Genomic DNA, 10,284 nt, shown 5'->3' with positions numbered 1-10,284 from the left:
ACCCCTCGCCATCCTCGTTAGCACCTCACGAGTAAACTATCAAGAGACAAAGTGATTAGCAATCAAAGATATATAAGTACACAATGAACAAACGACTCACCCAGTCTGATGCCGAGGTATAGACTGCTCGATGAAATGATGTTCTGGAGGAGCCAGTGGAATCATCTCCTCGACCGGACCATACATCCCTTGATAGGTAATGGATACCGATGGAGGAACGAACTCTGCACGCGTATCCTGGGAAAATAAATCCAAATTATTAGTATCTACTTGGGGGCTATCTAAAGGATAAACACAGGAAACGAGGAATACCTCTCCTCCCTCTGGCAAAACAGGTGTGGAGCCAGAAGTGGCAACAGAATCTCCCCATAACACTGCTCCACTCGGGCGTGAGTCTGCCACGGAGTACCCGCTGGTGACCTACTCGCCAAAGTCCTCAATCTAGTCTGGTCAAACATGTGTCGAGGAGGGCGAGTAGGAACGACAAAAACCTCTGAGGAGTGCTGAATAGCCACTATCTCACCTAAGTTTACTACAGCATCGTACGTCCCCTGAAAGTACTGACGCTGAGAAATGTACTGTGCAGCAAGCACAGGAATCTCCAGGTCAGCCCACGGTCGAAACTCTACAGCAGACTCCTACAAAACGCATATTCATGAGACGAAATCCTACTAAAAGGTACTAAGAGACAAGTATTCAAGGAACATACCAAGAGGATCAACTCTCGAACACGAGTGGTAGTAGCCTGGTCATTGAGACAGCCTCCCCAACAGGCAGCAACGGGAAGCTCGCGAGGCATAGGTCTCGCCGGCGCAAGAGACGGAAAGTACTCGTAGAACCAGATCTACGAAGACAAAGAAAGGTCAGTAAATGCTAATGTAGATCTAGAGATAACTTTAATAAAATAAAGTATACCTCTACGAGTCTCCAAAAGCTGGAGAGCGAGATATCTCCCTCGAAAGAGCTATGATGACTAACAAGTCGAAGTTCGACTAGGAAGTCCGCATAAGCCAAGCTGGCCCAATCATACGACCCGACTATGTGAAGGTCGCGAAGAGCAGGCAAGTAGTAGAGTAAAACTCGACTACCTCTGTCAGGCGAAAAGGTTCCTGACAAGAAGATAAGAGTGAATATGCACACCCGCTGCTCAGGGGTGGTCGCACTGTCCTGAAAATCCGTCGTGAACGTGGACCGGCGAATGCACCTAGAGCTAAGCTGCGTCGGCTCAGCCTCACTGCGAGCCCGAACAGTGATAGGGCCCAACAGCTCCAATACTACTGGAGAAAAGACTGTGATCTTGCTATCAAATGAATGCGTGACCGAACGAAACCCCAGCCTTGTAATGGGACTGAAGTCGATAGGGGTAACAGTCATCTCAACCCAAGGGAAATGGAAGGTGTTGGTGGTGTCCCAAAAGAACTCCACCAAAGCTCGAACCACGTAATGGCTCGACCCGAAAGAATACAAGGCCCGAGTGGCTTGGAGCAAAGGAGTCAAGCCACAAGACTCCCACAGGGGACACAAACCGTCATGGTCGCGGAGGTAAGTATCGTACCATGGCTACGAACTCTCCCACTTTGAATCCCACGCGGAACGCGCTCCGAGATATGAAACTCGAGCGCAAAGTACAGAGTTCCCTCGTCCCACTTTGGGAAATCCCCTAGAGAAGAAGAGGTCCCTACGCCGGCATCAACGGGATCGTCCTCCCGATGAGCCTCCCTAGAACGAGAACTGGAACCTCGTCGTCTAGCCATGTTATGTTATGCAAAATAACAGGAAATTAAGGTTCTATAGTATCTAAGGTTTGCCTAGTCGCATGATACTATGTTCGCGAAAAAAAGTCGCATGATACTATGTTCACCAAAAACAGAGTAAGTAGTACTAAAACAGAGCATGATTTCAACTCAAGCATAAATGGCAATTTTCAGCAATCAAACAATTTCTTGCAATATTATGACAAATATTGTGACAAATTTGATAAGAATGGCTAGCAAAAACACGAGAAATAAGTCACATTGTTTTCACGAACTCTAGGGGTTCAACAATGACAATTTGCTCATTTCTTCACCAAATTGAGTCAAACAAGTCTCAAAATGCTCCCAAGATAATTTATAAACATGATCAAGCAATTTCAAGGCATAAGACTCAACAAACGAAATGAATTAAGCACAATTGGGTTCGAATTTTTCGAAAACCCACGCATGAATATGTTCGAATTCAGCAAAACCCAAGATAAGTTTTAGAAAACATACATGGATTAGAAAACTAGATGAAATAAGATTTGATTTGCGACAAATTTGAGCGAATTTGGTTGAGAAACGGAGGAGAACGAGCAAGTTGAACTTCCGAGCAAAATCGGGAGCAAACAGCAATAGCAACGGCAAAATGAAGAAGAAAGGGATTTTATTTGGAAAACCTGACGACAGCGCCAAACGAAAATCTTGTCGCCAGGCACCAATGCCTGTCACCTGGCGACAGAGCTGAATCCTGGCAACAGATCGTAGTAGCATGCGCTCGTGCTGCGACAAGATGTGTGGCCCCCATAAATGATTATGCGGATCTTATATAGCAATTCTGGGTTCCTTGGTATACCAGTTAGCCCTTATAAGCAATTTGACATGATTAAGTAATCGGCTCGATTACAATCACAGTAAGTGATCGACCTGATAAAAGATCGTCTCACCTAGCTTAAAGCGCCTAAACATTAGCTCATTGCAAGCACCGACGTAATGGTTCACAAGAAGCAAAATGCGCCGACCAACTGGCACCGCGGTAATTTCAGCAAATATCACAGCAACAAAGTTCAAGCGAGCTCTAAGGATCAACAAGCGTTGGTCTTCGGAATATTGTCACAACAACTGAGGATGACTTTAAGCGGAGTTATCTTCGACTGCGTTCCCTAGGATGTGGAAGGTTGTCAGACAACTGAGGATGGCTTCAAGCGGAGTTATCTTCGATGGCGTTCCCTAGGATGAGGAAGGTTGTCAGAAAACAGGAGGTGACTTCAAGCGAAGTTATCTTCGATCGTGTTCCCTATGATGTGGAAGATGGTAATAAATAGTGGAAATTGAAGGCAGCTGCAAGCGTAGCAGTCTTCAAGCGATATCCCCTAGCTTGAGGAAGATCGTCAAACAAAAATTGGTTACTCCATAGACGTGTGCTCGACGGTGCAATGATCTTTATATGTGACCCAATGATCTAGAGGGGGGCCTATTAATTATTATTCCTAAGGTTATTAGGATTGATTTTAATCTTCTAGAATATTTAGAAGGTTCCTCTTTAATTTTAATGACATTAGGATTGATAATAATATTTTAAAGAGTTTTATTTTGAATAAAATATGTGATTTGGCACAAATATGATTTTAATCAGCTTAACGCACAATTTGCTGCTTAATCATATTAAGAAGAGGATTCCGTACAAAAGCGCGTTTTATCTTTTAATTAGCGCCAAACGACAAAGTCTGTCGCCTGGCGCTAACATCTGTCGCCTGGCGCTAAGCTTGTCGCCAGTCGCTGATGTCTGTCGCCTGGCGACAGATGCTAGTTTTGTTCCGAGTGGGACTTGATTTGATTCCGTGATATTTTCCTATTAATAGGGGTCATATCTCCTCCGCAATCATTCATCAACAATCAATAATCATCAATTATTCATAATCAATCATCTCTCTCTATTCTCTCTCCAAAAGCTCGAAGCTTTCCTTTTCTTTCTAAACCTTCCATCTCTCAAAATTCCGCATACATTAGTTCTAGAAACACCTAGCGTAAAAGGTTGATAATTTCTGAGGGTTTGGTCCCAAATCCCTATTTCAATTATTTAATTTCATTATTTAACTTTATTATTTTCCTTGATGTTACTAACGTGTGTATTTTGTTATTAGAAAGAGATACAAGGCATCGAAGTAAGTACTTTAATTGTTTTAATGATCTTTTGATATAGAAATAATGCTTAAATTATTTTGTTGATTCCTAGTATCATGTTAGGATGTTATATTGCTTCCTAATATCATGTTTAGGGTAATAACCAAAATTTCTAATATCATGTATATTATGATGCTTCCTATTTCTTTCCTAATATCATGATAGTATCATGTTAGGGCTAAAGCTTTGATTTTTAATGTTTAGTGACATGCTAGGGTTTGTTATTATTCTTGTTAGTATCATGCCTAGGATCTTGCTATTATTATTATTGCTTTGAGGTTGAGATTATTATGATGATGACTGTTATTGTTATGTTGCTTGATATATTATTATTGTTATTTCTTGATCACGCCTCTCTTGCAGGCTTAAAGGGAATTTATACTTGTAATCACGCTTAATAAGATAATTATTAATCTTGTTTAGGCTATTATGATTATAATTCAAGTGATCGTCAATAATAGGTTTTTCTGTGCATAAATATTCAACCAACATAGATTAAACAAGTTTAGGGGTAACTTATTGATTGTATGTTAGTTAGAAAGCGCACATGAATACGAGAGGAAAAAAGTATAGGCCTATTTTTAAGGCAAGTTCAATCTCTTTTAGGTTGGATTTGTACCTTCATCCCCGAACTTACAGTCATGGTTCCAGACCTATTGGAGTTAACGATCTCCTGGATCGTTAAGGGGTGTAACCTTCACCCTGTGAACGGTTTACAAGTTCCTAAGACTTGTTGGCGACTCCTTTACTCTAGCTTCCTTCCCTTTGGACGCCACCATGCTTAAGTGTATGATCACAGTGGGGCTCAAGTGTGGGATGCTTGAAATATTCCCTATAGGAATCAATATCGAGGACAAGCTAATAAAGACTCCTGGTACTAACAATAATAACACTTGGAAAAATAAGAAGAACGACCTGCCACCTTCTCCGTCTTGATGCTCCATTGCCAAAGAAAAGGAGATTTTACACTCCTTTTGGACTGACTTATGATGTAGCCTTTGATCGCCTTTATGGTCAAGGCTTGATCACGCCTATTGGGCCATTTCCAAAACCAATACTTGAAGAATGGAGAGCCAAATGAAATCCCAATGCCCATTGCAAGTACCATCAAGGAAGGGGTCACTCTACCGAGCAATGTTGGAATTTTAAGGACGTTATTCAAGATCTTGTTGATGCAAACAAACTTCCTATCCCTCCAGGCGGCAAAAAGTAATGAAGAGAAGGCGCACGGCGAATCAATCGTGCAAGATTTCATGATTCTTTTTAATTATTTCCATTCCCCTCTTATGTCTAGCATAGGTTTTTCTTCGTAGACTCTATTGTGTTTATGTGTTTGTTTATTCACCATTCCCATCAACAAAATGAGCACTGCTGGCCATTGCGTGCTGCCTAGCAAGCTGGGCTTCGGCCTAGCAGCCCACAAGTAATGCGTGGCTTGCTAGGCCTTGGCAGCTTGTAGCCCACACCAATGTGCGAGGCATGCTGGCAGGCAGCAGCTAGCAGCCCGCACATTGTGCGCTGCATGCTGGTAGCTAGCCTCAGCCAAGCAGCCCGCACTTGGTGCGTGGGCCTACTAAGCCGTAGCACATGGCAGCCCACCTTGGGTTCCCATGTGCCCAAGTGTGGGTGCCACGTGGCGCAAAATAAATGGGAGTTGGGGCATTGAGGTGGCCGGTTTTGGGAGAGGGATTGGGGAGCAAGTTTGGTCCCCCCTCTTCCAAATGGTCCTCACCTAACCTCTCATATGAGCTTGCCACTTGTTGATTTATTACTAGTTTGATTATTAATTTTATTTTAGCCTTAAAATAAAATGGGAAAATCTAATTCTCCCACATCGATGGGAGAGCTTTTCACACTCATGATTTTCCTTATAAATACCCAAGTTGGGATATTGGAAAAATCACTTGTGTAAGAGTTGAAAAAGGCATCACTAGTAGTGAAAACCTTTAAACTCAAGAGTTGAAAAAGGCATCACCTTTGTGAAAACCTTTAAACTCAATAACTCCGAGGCATTGGACCTAGTCGGTGTTCGAGTTGTGGGTGGACTTCCGTTGGAGGTCGTCGTATTTTCGAGGCTAGCTTTCGAAGTAAGAGCCCCTCGAGGTAGGGAACAACACGTGTCAAATGTATAATTATTATCTTAATCTTGTCATTAAGTTAATTATGTTTATGGTTTTATTTATTACGAGTGCGGTCTTGGTTTTGGGTTCGGTTCCGCGGTGAGTCAGACTCACCAAACCCCAACAGCGATATCGGAGCCTCGCTCGTTTATTTTTAAAATTATATTATTTTTCTAGGTGTTTTATGGCTTCATTTTTCTGGTTTTAAGTTACTAATTAGATTAGTAGCTCATTTTATTAATTTTAACCTCGTATTAGAGCTGACTTTAGCTCCCGAACCTAGATTTCGACCCAAAAATAGCTGAATTTTGGTTAGAAATGGTTTTGGAAAAGGCGTTTAAGGCAAAAAACGACCAGAAATGCATTTTTCGAGGGATTTTTCGTTTTGATGAAAAATTTTAAGTCTTTCTAACCTTGAAAATTAATTGCATATTTATGGTGGTTATGTAATTGGTTCAATACATATTTTATATGCAATTTTCAACCTCTTTAGGCATGATAACTTGGTAGTAATTTGTGTTTGAAAGCTTGGTTTTATTTTTCACATAATTGCAAATTAATTGCATTAAGTGTGAAATTGTTGTTCTTTGAGGCTTCTATGTACTAAAGATTTAATCTTTATTTATGTTAAGTGATTGAAAATTTAAAGTTACTAAATTCCATGAATTTTTGATGAACTTTGTTGATTTAATCAATTTTAAGTTGATTGGAATTATAAAGTTTGAATCTTGTGATAGAAATTTCTTTATCTTCATATTGGAAGATATAATTTTTCAAGGATTCACAAGTATTAAAGTTGGAATCTTTATTGAACTTATGTTCATTTTTTCCAAACTCCCTTTTATTTTGTCAAAATCTCAAGATTAATTTAAATTGATTAAATTAATAGTGAAATTGCCTTATTTTGTTGCACCAAGTTAAATAATTTTATTAAAGAATGGTTCTTGGAAATAATTTTAGTTGTATGCACTTGAATGAATTTATTTAAGTTGGACTTGTTATACTTTCATTTTTCCTCAAAATTAATTGATTCTAAAATTAATTTATAATTGATTAAGAATGTCACACAAACTCGGGAATTTATCCCGAGGCATGAGCATACAAATCGAGGCCTAAGATCCCCAAGCAAGCTCTCGGCCAGTTAGGCTGCTCACGCAACCCACGAGGCTGTCGAGGCTGCTGGGCACCTCGAGTTGTGTGTGCGTGCGAGGTGTGCGCATGGGCAGCAGGTTGTACGTGCGTGTGTGCGAGGGAGGTATGTGGCTGCTGCTCGCTGCCAGCAGCATGGCACGCCAGCCAACAACAAGCAACTGCACAGTGCAGTAGCAGCATGGTGCTATGCGCTGTGTGTGCTGCTATGCTAGGCTGGCCATGGCTGGTGTGAGCAGGAGCTCGTGCGTGGCTTGGTGCGGCAATGGTGTGCGGGGGATGTGCTGCGAGCTTGCGGCATGGTGCGCATAGCTAGCATGCTTGTGCGGCCTCGTGGCTTGTGTTCTTGCACGCCCCGTAGAAGAGTCGACGCGTATGAGGTATTCTAAGCTATGGGTGTGACGCTTAGCATGAGTCACGGCGATGCACACCTCCCCTTAATTAGCACATATACCCCGGTTTTAAGGCAATGTTATTTTTCATTTTAGCCGTTTATTTATTTTAATTAATCTTGTGTATTTTAATTAAAATTTTGGAGGCTAGGCCTCGGTTTTGAGCGGCGTTGGCAATATTTAATTTTGGCAAATTTTGGGCTTAATTAATTGGATTAATTAAGTTGGATGCGGAATTTAGTGGGAGCTTCAAATGTTAATTGCGCTTATTTACATAATCGGTTAAAACAACTTTAACTAGTTTTAATTAGGCGTGTTAACTGGATTAACCACCTAGATTAGTCACTAGTTATCACGTGTTTATGCATTGTTACTTGTTTTATCGTTATAAAATGCATGGGCCATTCACAAATAGTGAATGGATGAATGGAATATATGTTCTCTCATAGGTTTAATAAAATGGCAACTAGTGGGGCCCGATTAGGATAGAAAATACGGACTGCGATCCGTGATGTATTTTTGTAAATCTAAATACGGTCTGCGTACCTTAATATTTAGAATTAGTCCTAATTGTAGATACTAGTAGTTGCATAATTTTAGTCAAGTCTTGAAGATGGAGGTTCTTGGAAGACAAAGCCATGAAGTTGCAAAAGAAGACCTTTTGAAGACTTGAAGAATTCAAGGGGTCATGCTAGTTGCCAAATATGCATCAAATGCTTATGCTTTACATATTTATGATCATTTATATGAATTATACATTAGATTCATGTTTAGGATTTCGAATGTTGTGATGATTAATTAAGTTCACTTAAATCAACCAACATAGAAACCCTAGGTCCCTAAATTATTGAGTAAAAATTGCCATTCCAAAACAACTCTTATTGACCTATTGAGAGTAGTGATGGGCTACGCCAAAGCGAGGCATCACTACTACTCCCTAGACTCATAAGGCATACCGGGTATGCAAGTTGGTTTTGGTTGTACTCAACGATATGAGTGATGGAGTCCTAACATGTCGTGGCAAATTCAATAAATTGTTGAGAGAGCATTAGATACGACGATTTATTCAACCAGGAGTGGCTTGGAGCCATTAGCAAAGCGTTGCTTACCTTGGGAGATTGAGTGCTAAGACAAGCCAAAGCATGCTTAGTTACTCTTTGTTTCCTTGGATCTTGGAATCGACTTATTTTCACAAAAATAAGGACAATATTATGTGTAAATAAGACATTAAATAAGTTTGAAATATGCATGAATTAAATTCAATCTTATTTAAGTATTATGAATGGTTTTTCATTAAAAAAATTTCAATTGTAGAATCATGTCTTCAACTATCGACAACAATCTAATAATCCCATATCTTCCCGAGAAGTTACCATTTATCTTGAATTTGGTGAACTTCAAGGAATGGGAGGAAGAACTCCGTATGACCCTCCACGATTGCTACCTAGAGCATATCTTGGACACACCCATCCCGAGTTTCTACTCAAAAGGGGTTATGAGCGATGAGGCTCATGAGAAGTGGAGTTATGATTGCAAGAGAGTCTCGCGACTCATTGCAAACTCTACCCCAAAACAGTGGAAGAAGAAATTCTCCAATTATTCTTGCAAAGTGGCTAAGGTTGCTGTAAGGCCCAAGAAGAAGGAGTTCAAGAACAAGGCTAAGATGCGCTGCTTCTATTATAGTAAGCAAGGTCACTACAAAAGAGAATGTAACGAGTATTTGGAAGATGAGGCAAGAGGAAAAGCAGCCTCTGTCGCAGGTTTCATCTTAACATTTGAATACAAGCCATTTATAAGGTATTAGATACCGGAAAATTGACTCACTTTATGCTCCTGTTTCAGGAACAAAGTGAGCAGTGCTTTTTCAAGTGGACGTGAGTGGACATGAGTACACAAGTGGAAGATGAAGATAATCTATCCAAAGAAAGCTTGTAAACTCATGTGTTTTGTCTAAATTCTAAAACTTGTTGAGTTCTATCTACCATACTTTGATCTCATGACGTTGGACGTCATTTTAACCTTGATCACAAGACTTTTGTTTCATGTCTTGTTCATATTTATGGAAATGACACTTTTTGTGTGTTTAGAAAAAATCGTTTATTATGATACCAAAAGAGCTAAGACCATGGAGTCAAATCAAACTTACTTGTGGCATTGTCGTCTTAGCCACATTAACATCAAACGCATCAAGAAGCTTCTACAAGAAGGCGTTCTTGACTCTTTCAATTCAGAATCTTTTGAGAATTGCTAAGGATGTTTATTAGGCAAGATGATTAAGCAGCCATTCTCCAAGATGGGAGAAAGGGCCGATGACTTATTGGGCCTAATACATACCGATGTATGTGGACCAAAGAGCTCCGCCACAAGAAATGGACATCGATATTTCATCACATTCACAGACGATTATAGTAGATATGGCTATGTCTACCTCATGTCGCATAAATCTGAATCATTTCACAAGTTCAAAGAATTTCAGAATGAAGTGGAAAATCAGCTTGGCAAGAAAATCAAAGCCCTTCGATCGGATCGAGGTGGTGAATACATGAGCCAAGAATTCGATGACCATCTGAAAGATCATGGCATACTTTCAGAACTGACACCTCCAAGAACTCCACAATGGAACGGAGTATCCGAACGGAGAAATCGAACCTTGTTAGACATGGTATGATCAACCATGGGTCTTAGTGATCTTCCTATCTCTTT

The sequence above is a fragment of the Chenopodium album genome, chromosome 12 (assembly GCF_948465745.1).
Source record: "Chenopodium album chromosome 12, dcCheAlbu1.1, whole genome shotgun sequence".
Classification (NCBI taxonomy): domain Eukaryota; kingdom Viridiplantae; phylum Streptophyta; class Magnoliopsida; order Caryophyllales; family Amaranthaceae; genus Chenopodium; species Chenopodium album.
Note: the sequence above shows the minus strand (reverse complement) of the source record.